At 46.5% G+C, this 21,221-nt stretch overlaps 2 non-coding genes and 3 pseudogenes across 2 annotated transcripts; all 5 read right to left on the bottom strand.

The window, feature by feature from the left end:
• Nucleotides 1-650: 650 nt before the first annotated feature.
• LOC142653569 (U2 spliceosomal RNA) lies at nt 651-841 on the bottom strand. The gene has a single exon (XR_012848497.1). It is a non-coding gene; the product is annotated as a U2 spliceosomal RNA (small nuclear RNA).
• A 1,312-nt stretch (nt 842-2,153) lies between these two features.
• Nucleotides 2,154-2,324, bottom strand: LOC142654400 (U2 spliceosomal RNA; annotated as a pseudogene).
• Nucleotides 2,325-8,733: 6,409 nt separating this feature from the next.
• LOC142653811 (U2 spliceosomal RNA) lies at nt 8,734-8,907 on the bottom strand (annotated as a pseudogene).
• Nucleotides 8,908-14,467: 5,560 nt separating this feature from the next.
• LOC142654488 (U2 spliceosomal RNA) lies at nt 14,468-14,569 on the bottom strand (annotated as a pseudogene).
• A 1,316-nt stretch (nt 14,570-15,885) lies between these two features.
• On the bottom strand, nt 15,886-16,085 carry LOC142654302 (U2 spliceosomal RNA). The gene has a single exon (XR_012848987.1). It is a non-coding gene; the product is annotated as a U2 spliceosomal RNA (small nuclear RNA).
• Nucleotides 16,086-21,221: the final 5,136 nt, after the last annotated feature.

The raw sequence follows: 21,221 nt of genomic DNA on the forward strand, positions 1-21,221 counted from the left end.
TTTACAGACAACTTCTCTTTGCTCCTACAACCTCCATCCTTGCACAGTTTGTTATTCTTCCAGGTAACATAGTAACAAATCCAAATTGCTGCTCTCTTTGTAGGCAAGCAAGGGTTTGTTGCAACTGCAATTCTTACTTCTTCTTGAAATGTAGGGACGACAGTACATTCCATCACATCCATCTAGTGTACACAGGTAGGTCCATTGTGGCGGGTAGGCGGCTGGCTGCTTTAATGGCTGTTTGCTGTTCCCCTACTCCACTCCACTCCACTATTTGACTGTGGTGCTGCATCAATCAGTGGCTGGCTCAGGTGCAGCTCTTTAACTTACCTAAAAGGGAGGGCGGAGAGAAGACAAGGAAGGTGAATGAGCTGTTCCAATGTGAAATGCCGGAAACACAGAAACACAGAAGACACACACACACACACACACACACACACACACACACACACACACACACAACAAGAGGTGGCAATGTATTAATTAATTGCATTTAATAAATGAGCTCATTATCACACATGACTGTACAAATGCATTGTCCAACAGGTGTTGAAATAATGGGATTAAAAGGGGAGATCCCATCAGAAAGACAAAAACAATAGCAAACACAAATAGCACTTTTGGAATCTGATTTTAGTCAACACATAAGGGAAGGGTGCACCGGTCCTGGAAATACTGCAATACCAGGTCAATGCGTGGAGTGGACAGAGCAAGCTCTATTTCCATCTCCCTGTTCGAAAAATCCATTTAATATATGGTCCCCAGATAGGGGACGTATCAGATATTAAACTGATAAGAACAGATACTACACTTGATCTTAGCCAAAAGGCCGAGAAGCGATAACCCGAATGGGCCGGCCGTTGACCGAGCCTGCCTAATACTGCTGTTCACCCCTTGCAGCGATTGATTCAGCCTACTCCTAGGCAATTCCATGGGGCCCTGCAGGCTCACACACATTTACAGCTACTAAGCGGGAGGGAGGTGAATAAAGGCCGGAGAGGAAGCCAGACAGGATTTGCTTCTTTTGCTTGCACCACAATGCAGTGCTGAAAGAGGAGGAGGAATCTACATAAAAACGCCTTCCTGGCAACGCCCAAATGCCCTCCTGCCATGCAGATAAACACTGGCAGCGGCAGCAAGTGCATGCCCACAGCCACCCCTTGTTCCTTCACACCTTGTATCAGCTTTAATCCAATCCAGTCCGGTGCTGCCTGCTGAGCAGCACTGACCAACACTGCCTGGGCCCAGGCTTTTATCTCTGAGGCAGGCCCCATTATGATGTCAGAAAGCTGGCTCTGGAATCCTGAGGGCTCCACTATGACACGTGCAAAGTTCCGTCTGAACTTTATATAAGACGGTGCGGCTCAGTCAGTCACTCAGTGTTGCCTGAGAGGGCAACACTGCAACAGCCGGCCGCCAGGCTGTCTTTTTTTTGCACAGCTACTTGCCTCCAGGAGGCCACAAGAGGGAGACAAGGGACTGCAAAATGGAAAATAGGCATCCACCAACTTTACAGACAACTTCTCTTTGCTCCTACAACCTCCATCCTTGCACAGTTTGTTATTCTTCCAGGTAACATAGTAACAAATCCAAATTGCTGCTCTCTTTGTAGGCAAGCAAGGGTTTGTTGCAACTGCAATTCTTACTTCTTCTTGAAATGTAGGGACGACAGTACATTCCATCACATCCATCTAGTGTACACAGGTAGGTCCATTGTGGCGGGTAGGCGGCTGGCTGCTTTAATGGCTGTTTGCTGTTCCCCTACTCCACTCCACTCCACTATTTGACTGTGGTGCTGCATCAATCAGTGGCTGGCTCAGGTGCAGCTCTTTAACTTACCTAAAAGGGAGGGCGGAGAGAAGACAAGGAAGGTGAATGAGCTGTTCCAATGTGAAATGCCGGAAACACAGAAACACAGAAGACACACACACACACACACACACACACACACACACACACACACAACAAGAGGTGGCAATGTATTAATTAATTGCATTTAATAAATGAGCTCATTATCACACATGACTGTACAAATGCATTGTCCAACAGGTGTTGAAATAATGGGATTAAAAGGGGAGATCCCATCAGAAAGACAAAAACAATAGCAAACACAAATAGCACTTTTGGAATCTGATTTTAGTCAACACATAAGGGAAGGGTGCACCGGTCCTGGAAATACTGCAATACCAGGTCAATGCGTGGAGTGGACAGAGCAAGCTCTATTTCCATCTCCCTGTTCGAAAAATCCATTTAATATATGGTCCCCAGATAGGGGACGTATCAGATATTAAACTGATAAGAACAGATTTTTTTTTTTTTTTTTTTTTTTTTTTTTTTTTTTTTTTTTTTTTTTTTTTTTTTATTTTTTTTTTTATTAAACCATTCAGGTTTTTTTGAATAAAACCGAGAACTGTAGTTGTTCAAACCACCTCTCTATTTTTCAAAAAATCTCATCACTCTGGTTCATTATTTTATTTTTCCGTCAAATACAAGATAAATCAAACAAAATTCCTCAAACTAAATACCTCCATTTTAACATTCGCCATATCCCTTCCGCATCCATACCTCTTTCTAGATCCCATTTATAATAAAAATACAATTTAGCCAATACCATACTAACCACATCCTCCATCTCAAATACTTCTCTTTTATACACATTCAAATTCCTCGTATTCCACAATACTTCTTTCACACAAGTCAGAAAAATCCACAACACTCTATCCTTTTCACTACCCAAACTACACAAACCAAACAAGACAATTTCATACGTCAAAACCTTCAAACCAGTCAATTCTTCACACAACCCACTCAACTTTTTCCAAACATCCTTTGCATGCTTACACGACCAGAACACATGACTCACATCCTCATCATCCCCACAACCTTCTCTCGGACACCTTTCAGACGCAACCAAACCTCTTCTTTTCTGAACACTCCTTACAGGCAACACTCCATGTACCGACATCCATAACAAATCTTTCTGCTTATTTGACACATCAAACGTAACAATCTTCTTCCACACAGACTTAGACTCCATCGAATTCAAACCATTTACAGAACACATCACATTATTCATACACATACTTCTCACAACATTCTTTTCTCTCAAAAATCTCTCCATTCTTACATCCTCTAGCTGGAACTTTTTGATAAATTTTTCTACATACAAATACCACCCCGTGCACTGGAAAGCAATTGGTTTACATAAATTTCTTTTTTCCCAACTTAGACGCTGAATCACCGTTCCAGCTAGATACTTAGACATTCTGGAAGCCTTGGATTCCTTAAATAAAAGCTCTACAAAAAAACGTACACAATTAATTCCAATGAAAATCTCCAAATTTGGGAAATCAAGGCCTCCATTACGTCTGCTTTTCATTAGAATTTCTCTCCTTGCCTTCTCAATCCCGCTCCCCCATAGAAAAAGGAACAAAACTCTATTCACTTTTTTTAACATAGCAACAGCAGGAGGAAAAACCAGAGCAACATATAAAATCATAGGTAGAATAATACTTTTGACAATTAAAACCTTCCCCGAAAAAGAAAGATCCCTCATTCTCCACATTTCCAACTTTCTCACAATCCTACCACCTAACTCATCCCAACTTTCTTTCCCTTTCAGCTCATCATCAAACACAATACCCAAAATTTTCACACCATTCACCTGTTCCATATCAGAATCACACACTCGCTCATTACTGAAAAAAATTTTAAATTTGCTCTTACCCCAATTTATTTTAAAAGCAGACGCAATACAAAACATATTTACAATCAACTTCACTCTGGACATATCATACACTGAATCACACAATACACAAATATCATCCATATATCCCAAAGCTTTCACACGCTTTCCATCACACCCGGGCACCACCAAACCTTTCACAACCTTATCATTTCTAATCATTTGCAACAATGGTTCAATCGCACAAATAAAAAGGATGGGAGACAACGGACAACCCTGTCGCACACCAGACATAATACTAAATGATTCTGAAAAAAACCCATTCACCTGCACACAACTCTTTGCATTCGCGTATAATTTCTTCAACAAACTCACAAACTGAACCGGAAAACCCATTCTCTCTAACACTTTGAACAAAAACACATGCGCCACACGATCAAACGCTTTCTCAAAATCTAACGCACACACAATCACCTTCTTATTCCGACCCTTACAATCCTCAAGCATGTCCCGCACCAACGCCACGTTCTCATGCAATTTCCTTTTCGGTACCGCACATACCTGATCCTCATCAATTACACACCCAATCACATCTCTCATACGATTCGCAATCAGCTTGGCAAAAATTTTATAATCCGTATTCAGCAAAGTAATTGGTCGCCAGTTTTCTAACCGTCTCTTATCTCCTTTTTTATGCAACAGAACTACCATACCCTTCTTCATCACATCACACATATTCGTCCCAGAAAACAACACTCTCATAACATCAATAACATCCTTCCCAATTATATCCCAATATTTCCCATAGAAATCAGCTGGTATTCCATCGATCCCTGGAGACTTATTTTTGGCCATACTTCCCACCACATCCTTTACTTCACCATCCATAATCTCACCAAGCAAAAGCTCACATTCACTTTCAGGAACAAAATTACACACAATATCCAAAAACTCCTCATCATCACCCAGATCACACTTCTTCACATCATACAGTTGTTTATAAAAATCAGACACCACATCAATCACATCCTTACCAAACACCTCTTTATCATCCTTATCCAATAACACATTCATACCACTTTTCCCACCACACATTTTTTTAAAGAAAAATCTAGTGCACTTCTCGTGATTATCTCTAACCTCCACCTTAGACCTAAATATTATTTCTTTCCCTTTCTCTCGGAACCACTCCTTAATATCTTTTTTTGTTTTTTCTAAATCGTGTCTTACATCCATACCCAAATTTTTACATTGATGAAGGAACGTCATCCGCATATTAAAGCGTGAATATTGCAATCTTTTCCTTCTCGCTCTTCTATATCCTATCTGTCTAAAAAACCCACCAATCTTTTTTTTCACCCATACCCACCATTCACACACATTAGAGAAAGAACTTTTCTTCCTAACCCAAAACCCATATTTTTTCCCAAACCTAGTTTTTACCCTTTCATCACTCAGAAAACTGACATTCATCTTCCATACCCCTCTACCATAAAAGAAATTATTTATAACAAAAACCCCCAACAAACACTCGTGATCTGAAAACCACACTCTCTCCTGCGCATAATCGACACATTTCATTGCTGAAGTAGAAAAAAAGAAAAAGTCCAGACGAGAATCCGTTCTTCCGTCATCGGCATGGTAAGTAAATGGACCTGGTTTCCTGGTGACAGCGTCCTGCAAAGCAAAGTCCTGCAAAATTTTATTCCACAAACTTCCGGTAGCGTCCACATTAGACTCTGTGGATCCAGCTCGGGCCTGCTTCTCCAGGATACAGTTAATATCACCGACAATAATAACAGGAACTTTACCATGTAGAAAAAATTTTAAACTATCAAAAAGTGCCAACCTATCAGTTTTCACAGCATGGCCATAGATATTGATAAGCCTAAACTGCCATCCCTTATAGGATAGTAACACACAGACACATCTTCCTTCCTGAATGATTTGAGTCTGTTTGATGACAAACTCATTATTTTTGAAGAGAATACCAATTCCATCATTCCTATTTGTGGAAGAAAAGGACCAAATTGCTTCCCCAAACTTCCATTCTTCTTTCCTAGGCATTTTTGATAAACCACATTCTTGTACGCAAACAATGTCACTGCCCTTAGAGGCCAAAAAGTCCAGGACTGCAGCACGCTTGTGAGCAGAGGAGAACACCCGTACATTTTGAGAGACAATCTTTAATCTCAAAGACATGCGGGCATAGTATGGTTAGTGGAAAAGAAAGCCATGAGAAAACCAGAACATATCACGTCCCAGGGAAATACATAGCTCTTTCCAGATTCGCCACATTGGCTTCACTGAGGAAACCTTCCCCAGGAGAGCTGGGTACTTCTGAGGCCACCTCAGATGACTTAGGGCTACAACTAGAGTCACTGTCCAGCAATGAGAAAGGATTTGCATGAGCAGAATCTTCCAACAAACCTATCTTCAGTCTCTTCACCGCCTTTCCAGACTTCCCCCTTTTTGAGACAACTTTGTGGAAAATTTCCGCACTAGTGGCACTAGGCATCCTGGCCTCCTTCTCGTCCTCCTCCGATATTGACCACTCCACTTTAGCTGAGTCTTCCGTTTTTGACTCTGGGCTAGAGAAAGACAAAATTTGCATACTTGCACCATTATCAGGGTATGCACACCCACTAGGTGGCGCTGTGTCTTCACCTTCCATAGGTATAACCACAGGTGTCTCATCAACAGTTGGCTCTGCAGGAGGGACCACACCCAACTCCATGCTATCAGTATGTGAGGTTAGAACCTCTCCAAATCCAGCTTTCCCAGGGTCCTGAGAAGCAGCCACAGAAACACTGCCAGCAGGCTCTGAAATTACATCAGAAGAGGCAGCAAGGGAACCTGTTGTTCTCACCTGTCTGCCCCATGTCCTTCTCTCTTGCCCTAAGAAGGGAAACACCTTTGGGCATTTTCTACAGGTATGACCAGGCAAACCACAAATGTCACACCTGGATGGGGAAATACATGCACTAGCCTCATGTCCTGTTTCTTTACAATTCCTGCATACCTTGCCTTTGCATGCATCTTTGGTATGCCCGTAGGAAAAACATGATCTACAAAAGCATGGCATATCTTGGTAGTAAAGATATCCCTTATTACCACCAATTGAAAAATTAGCAGGAGGATTCATCACTCCTCCAATACAGCTGGAGTCAGGTTTCAGCCTGACCCAGTACTTGATATCACCATTGAAAACTCCCCATAGATTCTTCTGCTCCACACCACCTCTAACATGGGTACAGTAGTGAGCTAAAAAGGCCCTAACCAGCCTTCTATCCAGAAATGGGTTATACATGTGGATTGTGATACATTTCTCCACTGCTGAAAAAAGAGGTTGCACTTCAATAGATGTTAAAGCCTCATGCATGTGTTTCTCCTTGAGCAACTGAAAAACATTTAGACAGTAGGCGGCCTCAAAAAAGGATACGTCATACGTAGCAATATTACTGAAAGCTTGGATACAGAATACCTCTACCAACTTAACTCCAGCCAGGTCCAGAAGGATGTTCTCAATGATGTGCCCAGTATCCACTTCGTCTCTCCTCTGCTCATTTACCACAAAACGAATAGTATTCCGCACAGCTGCCATCTTGATATGGAATGCCCAACGGCACGGTGATCGCTCCCAAAAACGTCGGAGAGGACTCCACGAAAGACCGAACCCCCGGCCCAGACCAGGCAATAAACCTGATCTGAGCCAAAAGGCCGAGAAGCGATAACCCGAATGGGCCGGCCGTTGACCGAGCCTGCCTAATACTGCTGTTCACCCCTTGCAGCGATTGATTCAGCCTACTCCTAGGCAATTCCATGGGGCCCTGCAGGCTCACACACATTTACAGCTACTAAGCGGGAGGGAGGTGAATAAAGGCCGGAGAGGAAGCCAGACAGGATTTGCTTCTTTTGCTTGCACCACAATGCAGTGCTGAAAGAGGAGGAGGAATCTACATAAAAACGCCTTCCTGGCAACGCCCAAATGCCCTCCTGCCATGCAGATAAACACTGGCAGCGGCAGCAAGTGCATGCCCACAGCCACCCCTTGTTCCTTCACACCTTGTATCAGCTTTAATCCAATCCAGTCCGGTGCTGCCTGCTGAGCAGCACTGACCAACACTGCCTGGGCCCAGGCTTTTATCTCTGAGGCAGGCCCCATTATGATGTCAGAAAGCTGGCTCTGGAATCCTGAGGGCTCCACTATGACACGTGCAAAGTTCCGTCTGAACTTTATATAAGACGGTGCGGCTCAGTCAGTCACTCAGTGTTGCCTGAGAGGGCAACACTGCAACAGCCGGCCGCCAGGCTGTCTTTTTTTTGCACAGCTACTTGCCTCCAGGAGGCCACAAGAGGGAGACAAGGGACTGCAAAATGGAAAATAGGCATCCACCAACTTTACAGACAACTTCTCTTTGCTCCTACAACCTCCATCCTTGCACAGTTTGTTATTCTTCCAGGTAACATAGTAACAAATCCAAATTGCTGCTCTCTTTGTAGGCAAGCAAGGGTTTGTTGCAACTGCAATTCTTACTTCTTCTTGAAATGTAGGGACGACAGTACATTCCATCACATCCATCTAGTGTACACAGGTAGGTCCATTGTGGCGGGTAGGCGGCTGGCTGCTTTAATGGCTGTTTGCTGTTCCCCTACTCCACTCCACTCCACTATTTGACTGTGGTGCTGCATCAATCAGTGGCTGGCTCAGGTGCAGCTCTTTAACTTACCTAAAAGGGAGGGCGGAGAGAAGACAAGGAAGGTGAATGAGCTGTTCCAATGTGAAATGCCGGAAACACAGAAACACAGAAGACACACACACACACACACACACACACACACACACACACACACACACAACAAGAGGTGGCAATGTATTAATTAATTGCATTTAATAAATGAGCTCATTATCACACATGACTGTACAAATGCATTGTCCAACAGGTGTTGAAATAATGGGATTAAAAGGGGAGATCCCATCAGAAAGACAAAAACAATAGCAAACACAAATAGCACTTTTGGAATCTGATTTTAGTCAACACATAAGGGAAGGGTGCACCGGTCCTGGAAATACTGCAATACCAGGTCAATGCGTGGAGTGGACAGAGCAAGCTCTATTTCCATCTCCCTGTTCGAAAAATCCATTTAATATATGGTCCCCAGATAGGGGACGTATCAGATATTAAACTGATAAGAACAGATTTTTGATTGAAAAATGCTTTATTGACAATCAATCGTCATCATACAAACATTACTGCGACGCAGCGCAAGCCATGAAGCAGCAAATAATAAATAATAACAGTCGTCAAACATAACATGACAGTATAATACACAGTACAGGCTAGCCTATGCTATACATTACACCACATGCTACACTAACATTCTTGCATTCACTAAAGCCAAACAACAAAGCATTACAGACAAGTGATGGGATAGGGGAGTGGGTAGGAGGGGATAGGGAAGGGGGAAATCACAGGCCCGAAGCTTTATTGAAAGACAACACACAAGAAGGGAGAGTGGGGGGAAGGGGAGTATCAGTCCTCTTCCTCATCGACGTCCGGGCTGTCCCAGGTGGAATAGTCTCTGAGCAGGCTGTGGATCAGCCTGCGGCAGTCCTGGACGGACACACTCTCTCTCCGCAAAATCAGACGGTTCCTGGCAAACCATATAGCGTCCTTAAGGCAGTTCATAAGGCGCCAGGCTTCCTGGATTGCTCCATCCGTGGTATTCCCAGGAAATAGTCCATAAAGTACCGAGCGGTACGACAGTCTGTTCCTGGGTACTGAGTCCTTGAGTTCATGTTCCAAGGCTTTCAACAGACCCTGTGCAAAGGGGCACTGCCAGAAAATGTGCAAAGATGTTTCCTCCGTGAAGGGGCACCTGGGGCAGTACCGGGTCTTGCACAGGTTGCGGGCATGCATGAATGACCTAAGAGGCAGTCCTCCCTGGATGGCCATCCATGAAATGTCCTTGTGCCCGTTGGTCAACCTGCCAGATGACACGTTAGTCCAAACAGTCTCCAACGTGTCGGCATGAAGCCCTGGAACAGACTCCAGTGAGTCCTTTGCTCTGATGTGCTTGTGGATCGTCTTAGGTTTCCACAAGTCGGGCTTAAGACCCTCCAGTTGATGCTCCCTCACGAACCGGACGACATCTCCGTAGAACCAGGGAGCGTGCCAGTTGTAAGGGAAGGAGCTGTCCCACTTGTCCCAGCCAAAACCTCGCCAGAGGGGAAGGAGGAAGTAGCGGGACATGGCCTTGCCCGCAGAGCCGTTTGCTGTCCTCAGAGTCCTACGAACACAGTCACATACAAAAGCGATCCGCAGCAGAGTGGGAATGTCGGGTATACCCTTCCCACCTTTGCGGGGCTCCTTGTACATAACAGTCCGCTTTACTCTGTCCATTTTCGAGCCCCAGATGAAGCGAAACACAGTCCTGGTAATGGCCCTCGAGACGGTGGCAAGAGGGGGCCATGCCTGTGCAGTGTATTGTAGCACAGGCAAGACTTCGTTACGCAGGACCATTGCTTTGCCCTCAATAGTGAGTTGTCTGAGGCTCCACAGTCCGATCCTTTGGTTGACTTTGGCCAAGCGTTCTTCCCACGACTTTAGGGCTGCACCTTCCTTACCGAACCAGACTCCCAGAATTTTGATGAAGTCCGGCTTGATAGTAAACGGGAAGGAGGCAGGAGAAGGCAGGTACCACTTTCCGAAGAGCATGGCTTCCGACTTCCCGCAGTTGACTTTTGCCCCTGAAGCGCGTCCGAACTCCTCACAGGTCTGGACGAGTGCAGTCACCGAACTCTGGTCAGCGCAGAAGACGGTCACGTCGTCCATGTACAGCGAGCATTTGACCTCGAAGTGTCCTGGACCTGGTGCGGTGATCCCTCTGATCTCTCCATTCTGCCGGATAGCCTCTGCGAAGAGCTCTATAACACAAACAAAAAGGAGAGGTGAAAGAGGACAGCCTTGTCTAACCCCCGACGATACAGGAAAGGGGTCAGTCTTCCAGCCGTTCACCAGCACCGAGCTGTAAATGTCGCAATACATCAGGTTAACATACAAACAGAACAACCTGCCAAGCCGCAGCCTACGCAGAGCCTTACCCATGAATTCGTGAGAGACCCGGTCAAAAGCCTTCTCCTGATCCAGACTGACCAGGGCCGCGTGTGTACGGCGGCTTTGCATGTAATGCACCGTGTCCCTCACTAGGGCAAGACTGTCGGCCACCCTACGGCCAGGAATGCCGCAGGTTTGGTCCGATCCGATGATCTGTCCGATGACAACCTTCAGTCTGTTGGCCAATACTTTGGCGAGGATCTTGTAGTCCACGTTCAGGAGAGAGATGGGACGCCAGTTTTTCAGGTCACATCTCTCCCCCTTCCGCTTATACAAGATCGTGATCATGCCTTCTCTCAAGGACGGTGGCATTCTACCCTCCACCACCATCTCCTCATAGAGCTCCAGCAGGTCCGGACTGATCAAGTCCCCCAGCGCTACATAGAGCTCTGCTGGGAGACCATCACTGCCCGGGGTCCTGCCGGGTCTGAAGGATTTAGCGGCAGAGAGCAGTTCCTCCACCGTCAGGGGTACATCCATAGCCTCCGTACCTGCAGGATCAAGATGATTAGTGATACCTGACAGGAATTTATCGGCGGCTTCGGGGTCAGTGGTTTTCCGGGAGTAGAGGCTTCGGTAGTAGTCTGTGACGACTCCCATCACCTCCTTCTTCCCAGAATGCATGTTTCCGGTCTCATCTCGTAGTTCCTTCAGGGGCGTGTGGCCGGCATGGAGTTTCCTGAAAAAGAACGAGTTACATTTCTCACCCTTCTCCAGGTTCTCCACCTTGGAACGAAAGACAATTCGCTTGGATTCCTCCTCAAAGTGCCTTTTCAGGCCCTTTTTGGCTTCCTCCAGCTCCTTCCTGACGTCCCAGCCGCATTGAAGGAGGTCTTGCAGGGATCGCAGCTGACGCTGCATCTCTCTGAAGTCTCTCTTCCTCTCACACGCCTGTTGACGACTTTTTGCCTGAAAGAAACAACGAAATTCAACTTTAACATATTCCCACCAGTCACAGGTTTTGTCAAAGAAAACTTTATCATTCCTCCAAACAATATAGGCGTCTCTAAGTTCCGCCAGTACCTCCTCTCTTTCCAGCAGGGCACAATTCAGCTTCCAGGAGCCAGGGCCGGGAGGAAAACCGTGGCCGATGGCACCCTGGAAGAGAATGGCCCTGTGGTCAGAGAAGAAGCAGGGGACCATGGAGTGCCCATGCTGCTTGACTGCCCGGGAGGTGAACACAAAGTCAATCCGAGAACGAAGTGAGCCATCGGGTCGGCTCCATGAATAGTTCACAGAGCCAATCCCCATGGAGCCCACAACGTCCTGCAAGGATGCTTCGGTTACCATCTCGATAAGCAGTTTGGAACTGACATCCAGTTTGATTGAAGTGCCGGAACTTCGTCCATCCTCTTCGATGGGGCAGTTGAAGTCCCCGGCCATCACCACTGCCCTAGCGGTGGCGAGCTGGGTCCGCAGGGTCTGGAATAGTTCCAGGCGCTCAGCCTTCATAGGGGGAGCGTACACGTTGATGAGCCTAATCGGCTCTCCTGCCCAGGAACCGTCTACGACCAACAAGCGGCCGCAGGCGAGCTCCTGGACAGAGTCAACAGTAAATACGCTTCCCCTAATCAGGATGGCAACCCCTGCAGACTTACAGTCGCCCCCACCAGACCAGTAGGACGGGCCATGGGTCCACTGCCTGGCCAGATGATGGTATGACCTGGAAGAGGGGAGAGTACATTCCTGCAGCATAAATACATCACTCGACTGCTTGGAAAGAAAAGTTAGCACCATCTGACATCTAGTCCTATCTCTAACACTCCTCACATTGAGGCTAAAGATGTTAAGTTTAGCAGCCATGGGGGAGAATAAAGAAGGTTAGTGCAAACGATACACCTTAGTTACCAGTCCGGTCGGGCGGATCCTCCTCTCCTGGCGGGTCCGAAAGATCCAGCAGGCCCTCTGACAAAAATTGTTCCAGGATTGTAGCCACCTGGATGTCTGTTGTGAAGTCGATGACCTCAGGTTCAGACACGAGTTCCTCCACCATCTGCTCCATTTCCTCCTGCTGCGCAAGGGAATCTTCGCAGATTTCCACGACTTGTCGCTTTGAGGACTCAGCAGCTGGGCTGTCCCTCACCTTTCTCTTCCTCTGGATGGCACCTGAGGAGACAAGAGGGGGAAAATCCTCCAGGGAGAGGACTCCAGCAGCTGGAGGGGAAGATGTTAGTGCTGCTGGAGCTGGGGAGAAGGGAGGCTGGGTTGGGAGAGGTGCAGGTGACAGGACCACTGAGATGGGTGGGTAGGAGAAGGTGAGAGCCTCAGTGGGGGTGACAGGGGTTGGGGACGGGGGGGTGGGGAGGGCCGGGCGAGGGAGGGTGGGAAGGGTAGGGCGAGGGAGGGCCGGGAGACGGGGGGGAGGGACTGTCGTCTTCTTACCATCCTTCTTATTCCCGGTCTTCTGCGCCGCTGGAGCTCTGGCTGGGGCGGGGTTCCCTCTGGCCGGAGCTTTCGCCGCTACAGTTGCCCAGGATCGATCCCTCTTCGGGCAGTCCTTGTAGGAGTGGGCTGCTTGTCCGCAGAGGTTGCACATTGTCCGTTTCGGGCAGTCTTTGGTCTCGTGTCCTGTTACCCGGCAGTTCTTGCAGGCGTCCTCCTTGCAGTCCTTCACCGAATGACCCTTCTTGCTGCATCTCCTGCAGATCTGCGGCATGTCCGGGTAGTAGATGAGGCCGTAGGAGTTGCCCAGCGAGAATGACTGGGGCAGGTGTTGGAGGCCGTCTTCCGCGCTGGAATCCTTGTTCAGTCGGACGATTACCGACCACTTGCCAGTCCAGAAGCCGAGTCCGTTCAGGATGTGGGTGGGTTCCCTCACCACTGTGCAGAACCGCTTCAGGAGCGTGGTGATGTCTTTGCCGGGGGTGTGTGGGTTCCGCATTGAGACCGTCACCCGCCTTTCCTCTCTTTGGACAGGGCAGTTGCCCACAAAGCGAGAGAAAGGAGATTCAGGCCTCGCCGCTTTCACCATCTCCCAGTACCTTCTGCAGATGTTGATCGAAGCGAAGGTCACGAAGAACATCCCGGTCATGAAGGCCTGGATGCTGATGGTCTCCGGCTTAGCGAAGCCCTGGTCCAGGAGCATCTTCTGGCAGAACACTTCTTCCGTCATGTCCGGCACTCTCCCGTCCACCTCCTTCAGCTTCAGGGCCACCGTCTGCTTCATCCAGGGCTCCAGGGTTGGAGCAGCCTGGTTCGGCTTCCTGGTGGCCTGTTGGCTTGAGGAGGCTTCAGGAGGAGATGTCCTGGCCTGGGCCGGCTCACCTGGTCCATCAGCCTTCTTCTTCTGGGTGGCAGGGTTGCTGGTTGAGGCCATGGCTTCTTCCAGCTGTTCCTGTCGCTTTGGGGAGGATCTTCGATAGCTCTTTCCCGAAGGGGGCGGAGCTATGCAAATCTTCTCCTTGCTGGCCGAGGTTCTTCCACGAAATTTCTTCCGCAGCGGTTCCTCGTCGAGCTTCTTCTGCGGCCGAGCTTCTTCAAAGATCCCCTTCAGCAGCGGCTCTTCTCCGAAGGTCTCTGTCGCAGTTCTCCTTCTTCTTCCCGGCAGCGATCTCCCGGAGCTTCTTCCCCGATGGCGGCTTCTCCCTTCTGGATCGTCGTCTTCGCTGGTTCTTCTCCGCAGTTCGTCGCCGGCTTCGTCTGGAACGCTCTTGGATCGCTCAGCTAGTGTTTATAGCCCCCAGTGGTTCTCCGAGCTATCTATCCTTACAAGGACTGATAAGAACAGATACTACACTTGATCTTAGCCAAAAGGCCGAGAAGCGATAACCCGAATGGGCCGGCCGTTGACCGAGCCTGCCTAATACTGCTGTTCACCCCTTGCAGCGATTGATTCAGCCTACTCCTAGGCAATTCCATGGGGCCCTGCAGGCTCACACACATTTACAGCTACTAAGCGGGAGGGAGGTGAATAAAGGCCGGAGAGGAAGCCAGACAGGATTTGCTTCTTTTGCTTGCACCACAATGCAGTGCTGAAAGAGGAGGAGGAATCTACATAAAAACGCCTTCCTGGCAACGCCCAAATGCCCTCCTGCCATGCAGATAAACACTGGCAGCGGCAGCAAGTGCATGCCCACAGCCACCCCTTGTTCCTTCACACCTTGTATCAGCTTTAATCCAATCCAGTCCGGTGCTGCCTGCTGAGCAGCACTGACCAACACTGCCTGGGCCCAGGCTTTTATCTCTGAGGCAGGCCCCATTATGATGTCAGAAAGCTGGCTCTGGAATCCTGAGGGCTCCACTATGACACGTGCAAAGTTCCGTCTGAACTTTATATAAGACGGTGCGGCTCAGTCAGTCACTCAGTGTTGCCTGAGAGGGCAACACTGCAACAGCCGGCCGCCAGGCTGTCTTTTTTTTGCACAGCTACTTGCCTCCAGGAGGCCACAAGAGGGAGACAAGGGACTGCAAAATGGAAAATAGGCATCCACCAACTTTACAGACAACTTCTCTTTGCTCCTACAACCTCCATCCTTGCACAGTTTGTTATTCTTCCAGGTAACATAGTAACAAATCCAAATTGCTGCTCTCTTTGTAGGCAAGCAAGGGTTTGTTGCAACTGCAATTCTTACTTCTTCTTGAAATGTAGGGACGACAGTACATTCCATCACATCCATCTAGTGTACACAGGTAGGTCCATTGTGGCGGGTAGGCGGCTGGCTGCTTTAATGGCTGTTTGCTGTTCCCCTACTCCACTCCACTCCACTATTTGACTGTGGTGCTGCATCAATCAGTGGCTGGCTCAGGTGCAGCTCTTTAACTTACCTAAAAGGGAGGGCGGAGAGAAGACAAGGAAGGTGAATGAGCTGTTCCAATGTGAAATGCCGGAAACACAGAAACACAGAAGACACACACACACACACACACACACACACACACACACACACACACACAACAAGAGGTGGCAATGTATTAATTAATTGCATTTAATAAATGAGCTCATTATCACACATGACTGTACAAATGCATTGTCCAACAGGTGTTGAAATAATGGGATTAAAAGGGGAGATCCCATCAGAAAGACAAAAACAATAGCAAACACAAATAGCACTTTTGGAATCTGATTTTAGTCAACACATAAGGGAAGGGTGCACCGGTCCTGGAAATACTGCAATACCAGGTCAATGCGTGGAGTGGACAGAGCAAGCTCTATTTCCATCTCCCTGTTCGAAAAATCCATTTAATATATGGTCCCCAGATAGGGGACGTATCAGATATTAAACTGATAAGAACAGATTTTTTTTTTTCAGTTGGCTACCCCCTCGCGGGGGTGTCAATGATTTATTACTTAAAATTCAAAAACATTTACAATAAATTACAGCTTTTTTACAATGAATTACAGTAATAAAATCAATTTACATAAAAACACATAAAAGGGGACATGGTGGCAAATTCTTATATATTGGAGTTCCATTCTTTTACAAACCATTTATTTGAAAGGGTGGCATTTCTTTTTTTATCTAATAAATAATAAATGTACATCTCGCTAAAACAAAGACCTAAAACATCGTCAACAGATAAAACATCGTGCTTAAAAATCAGGATGTTCCTGGCCTTCCACAGAGCTTCTTTTACGCAGTTCATCGTCTTCCATGCAATAGTCTTTTGGTTCGCGGTTGGGCATCCAAAGAGTCCATATAAAATCATTTCGTAACTCAAGTCCTTTAGGTCTGCCATCTTCTTCATTAGAGGGAATATCTTTATCCAAATATGTTTAGTAAAATCGCAACTCCAAAAAATATGACGCACGGTCTCCTCAGCCTGGCAGCCTTCCCTCGGACAGATAGCAGACCTCGTGAATCCTCTCCTGAATTGGAATGCCCGGCATGGAAGACATTGATGAACGCAGCTCCAGGCCAGGTCCATCTGTGTATTAAAAAGATAAAACACATTAACTATTTTGAAGATAAAAGCACAGCGTTCATTATTAAAATTTTCAATATTAGTGACGACTTCATTTCCTCTTATGTCTTTTATAAGTTTCTTACTGTTTATCATGTCATTAAAATTTTTCCCTTTAAAATTAAACAAGGCCACTATTTTCTCTAAAATCACGTAATTTGCTGGTAGATTAAAAGCATAAGGTGAGGTTAAAACAATTTCAAACCACCCCATCCTTCGCATAAAAAACCCAGTATTAAAACGTAGAAAATAAGACCAATGATGTTGTTTAAAAAGAGAATTAAGACAGAAACAAAAGTACTTGATTAAAAGAAACCTATTAAAATCTGGAAAGTCTTTGCCACCCTTTGGTTTGATTTTCATTACCGTCTCACGTTTAAGTTTCTCCATTCTGGAACTCCAAAAGAAGGTAAAACAAGCTTTAGTAATTTTTCTTAATAAAACCGTGGGAGGAGGGAAAACCATGCTTAAGTATAAAAGCAAAGGTAAAATTATCATTTTAATTATTAAAATTTTTCCCTCCATGGTAAGCTTCCTCATGTTCCACATGCATATTTTTGATTTACCTTCTGCGCCACCATGTCCCAACTGATAAAACCATTGTCGTACTCACTGAAGGAGACACCTAAAATTTTAATATTATCAGACACAGGAACCGGTATATCTCTAAGAGCCATGCTTCCTATGTTTAAAATATTACTCTTGCTGAAGTTTACCTTAAAACCGGAAGCACAGCAATAAAACTCGATTTGCCTAAGGGTTCTCTGAAGCGACAGGGCGTCCCTACATAAAACCGCCACATCATCCATGTACCCCACTGCTTTGGCCTCTACGCCGCCTCCCCCGGGCAGGGGGACTCCACGGATACACTTATCGCGGCGAATTGCGCATAACAGAGGCTCCAATGCACATATAAAAAGCAGTGGGGACAAGGGACACCCCTGCTTCACCCCAGAGTTTAAAAATATGTCCTGTGTCTTAAAACCATTCACTAAAATTTTGCTGGTGCATTCTCTGTAAAAGGCTTTAATAGATAATAAAAAACCTTCAGGTATACCCATACGTTCTAAAACCTTAAAAAGATAAAAATGAGAGACACGGTCGAACGCCTTCTCAAAGTCTATAGATAAAATGGCTAGTTTACCTTTTCTAGACCTCGTGTCCTCAATCACGTCTTTTATTAGGTTTAAATTATCCCAGATGCTGCGGCCTGGCACCCCACACACCTGGTCAGAGTGTATAATGTGGGGTATTATGGCTTTTAATCTATTTGCACATATTTTAGCCATAATTTTATAGTCGCTATTTAGAAGGGTTATTGGTCTCCAATTCTTTAAAACTGCGATGTCACCCGTCTTATACAGCAGGGAGACCTCACCCTTCCGCCAGGACTTAGGCAGCATCTTGGAATTAAAAACATCAGAAAAAAGGTTAAAAAGATCCTCTTTTAAAATGTCATAAAATTTTACATAAAACTCACTGGGTATACCGTCCGGTCCGGGAACTTTCCCTGTTTTAAAACTTTTGACAGTTTCTAAAACCTCCTGCTCCGTCAGCTCCTGTAATAAAAAATTCTGGGAGACAGGGTCTAAAACAGTAGTAATCTCCTTCAGTGAGTCACGCATAAAATTATGATCCACAGTCTTAACATTAAAAAGGTCAGTGTAAAACTCATGAACTTTACTTAAAAGACCCTGTACATCTGACACCCCTTCTATATTTTTGATAATTGCCTTTTTGTTATTTATTTTCTTAAAAAAGTACCTGGAGCAGGTCTCGTTCTCCTCCACATGTTGTATTTTTGAACGGAATATAATCTCTTTACCTTTCTGCTCCAGGCACTGGGCTATCTCCTTTTTCAAATTGGTGATGTCATCTTTAACGTCTATGTCATGATCTTGCATTTTGTACAGGGTCTGCAGACGGGTATTGAGAATTTTAAAAAAAGCGTATTTCTCTTTGGCTTTCGCCACGCTTTTCTTAATAAAAAAATCTTTAATTTTCTTTTTCATTTTCTCCCACCATGCAATGATGGGAGTACGTGTATCTCTTACCCGCCTGCTTTCTTGGTAAAATTCAATAAAATCTGCTAAAACCTGTGGATCGTCTAAAAGGGAAACATTCATCTTCCAGGACTTTTTACATACAATATTATTAAGATCATGCTTTACTTTAAAAGATAAAAGCCTGTGATCTGAAAACACATTGGTTAAAACTTCACAATTAAAAGGCAGTAAATTTTCAGAACAAAAGATAAAATCAATCCTGGAGCTACAGGTGGCGTTGCTCCAGGTAACGCCGGCTTCCTCTGGACTGCTCCTGTTACATTCTTTGTATATGTCTTTTAATTTAAAATCAGTCACGATATCCTTGAGCAGTCCAGAGGTCTTGTCATAGTTCCTACTTGTACTGTTGGTAAGCCGGCGTTCTCCTCTCAGGATACAATTAAAATCACCTGCGAGGATAAAAGGCTCAGATGTGTTGATAAAAAGCGGTAAAATCTCCAGCATCCTCGCTCTTTCGTTCTTTTCTGGTGATCCGTAAAAATTTAAAAACTGCCACTTTACACCATCAATAAAAGCTTTAACCATTAAAATACGTCCTGGTAAGATTTCTTGAATAAAATCAATTAAAACGTTTCCCTTAAAAAGAATGGCGACCCCTGCTGATCTGGACTCGTTGGATCCAGACCAGACGGATGGACCATACTTCCAATCCTTTTTGTAATTTTCATATCTCATTGTATGGGGAATGCCGCACTCCTGCAGGAAAAATACAGAGGCTGCCAGGCAAGATAAAAAATTGAAGAGAGCAACCCTTCTCACTTTTGACTTGGCGCCCCTCACGTTGAGGGAGATTCCCATGAGCTCAGACATCGTGGAGAGTAAAAGCAAAATTCTGATTTTAAAATAATAAATAATAGGCGTACTTAAAATCAGATTGCTCCTCCACCAGCAATACCCGAAACCTCACTTGAACTCATGGCCCCGCCCTCATCCGACTCAACTGAAAAGAGGGACGAGGCAGGAGAAGAACTACTGTCGCTGAGAGCTGAGCCAGCAACACTCACCTCGTACACGGGGAGCCCAGACTCGCACAGCCTCACCTGGGTCTCTCTCGGTTGACCGACTGGGTCCATGTCTGGTGGGTCCCCCAAGGGCCCCGCCTCTCCCCCCTGGGCCCGTGAAGGCCGGTCTAGAGGGGGAGGTTGTGCGCATGGCGGGGTGTCCGATAATACGGAGGGAGCAGTGCCCGTCCTCCTCACCAGTGCAGGCGAGGAGGGGGTCCCAGGAGGAGCCACATCTTTCCGCACGGACGTATCCATCTGCTCCTCCCCTGTCTCCCTCCTACTGGCACGTTCTTGCTTCCCCTTTTTACGGGGACCCACCTGTACCCAGTCTTCTCCTTCCGAGTCGGTCTCTAGAGACCCAGGATTAGGAGCAGGCCCGGCACCGCCTGAGCAACCAGCCGTCTGGGATGCCACAGGTTCATCGATGGCCTGCTCCTTTTCTGCCTTCCTCTTGGCCTGCCGTTTTTCCTTCGCGCTGGGCTCATTTTTATCCCCTGAGGTCGCTGGCTGAGAGGCACCTGTTTTGGCTTCGGCTGGCCGTACCCTTGAAGCCCAGGTACCTCTCTGCTCTTTCGCCGCAACAGCTTGCTCTCCTCCTTGAGGACGGGACTGCTCTGCTGGTGGAGCACGTGGGGGCACCTCGGGTTGCTCATCTTCTTCGCCTCGGTACCTATGTGGACAAGCATAATAAAGATGACCAGTTTTTTGACAAAAATTGCATTTTTTCTCTTCTGTACATTCCCTCATTGTGTGTTGTTTACTTCCACAGTTCCTGCAGGTGACATCGCAGTTAAAACTGGTATGTCCATAGGTACCGCAGGCCCTGCAGAAGTTTGGCATTCCTGAGAAATAGAGGTCGCCATTCACATTCCCAAGTTTAAAACGAGCAGGTGGTAGCTTCGTTTCTTGGGTGGAGGGGTCCTTTATTAGCGTAACAATAAATTTCCATTTGACGGTCCACACACCGCACTCGTTCATAACTCTCCCCAGCAGCTTAACGTTCTTAAAGTATGCAGCAAGAAACGCCGCCACTTCCTGATCTTTCACGTATGGGGAATACATTTTAATCACTACGAGTTTGGTTACTTCAAAAGCGTGTTCAATTACCTGGACTCCCAAGGCCATGAGTTCACCTTGTTGCCTCTCAGCTTTTCCCATGGCATCACGGAGGATTCCTTCTCCCATAAAGGTCACGTCGTACACTCCACGCCTTGGGTAGTCCTGGATCGCCAAAATCTCGTTCTTGTGGACCGCCAACCGCTTTTCCAAAATATCGTGGACAAGGAACTTAAGACCACGAGGACCGCCTCCACCCTCTGCCAAGATAAATCTTGCAGTATTCCTCAACCGGGCGTATACCGGCACCGCATCAGGTCCGCCTGCCATTTGCGTGGCCAGGTCGGTACCGCACAGCTTGCGCTGCGCCCTTTGGCTTTAAGGAGACACA

The sequence above is a fragment of the Rhinoderma darwinii genome, chromosome 5 (genome assembly GCF_050947455.1).
Source record: "Rhinoderma darwinii isolate aRhiDar2 chromosome 5, aRhiDar2.hap1, whole genome shotgun sequence".
Taxonomy (NCBI): domain Eukaryota; kingdom Metazoa; phylum Chordata; class Amphibia; order Anura; family Rhinodermatidae; genus Rhinoderma; species Rhinoderma darwinii.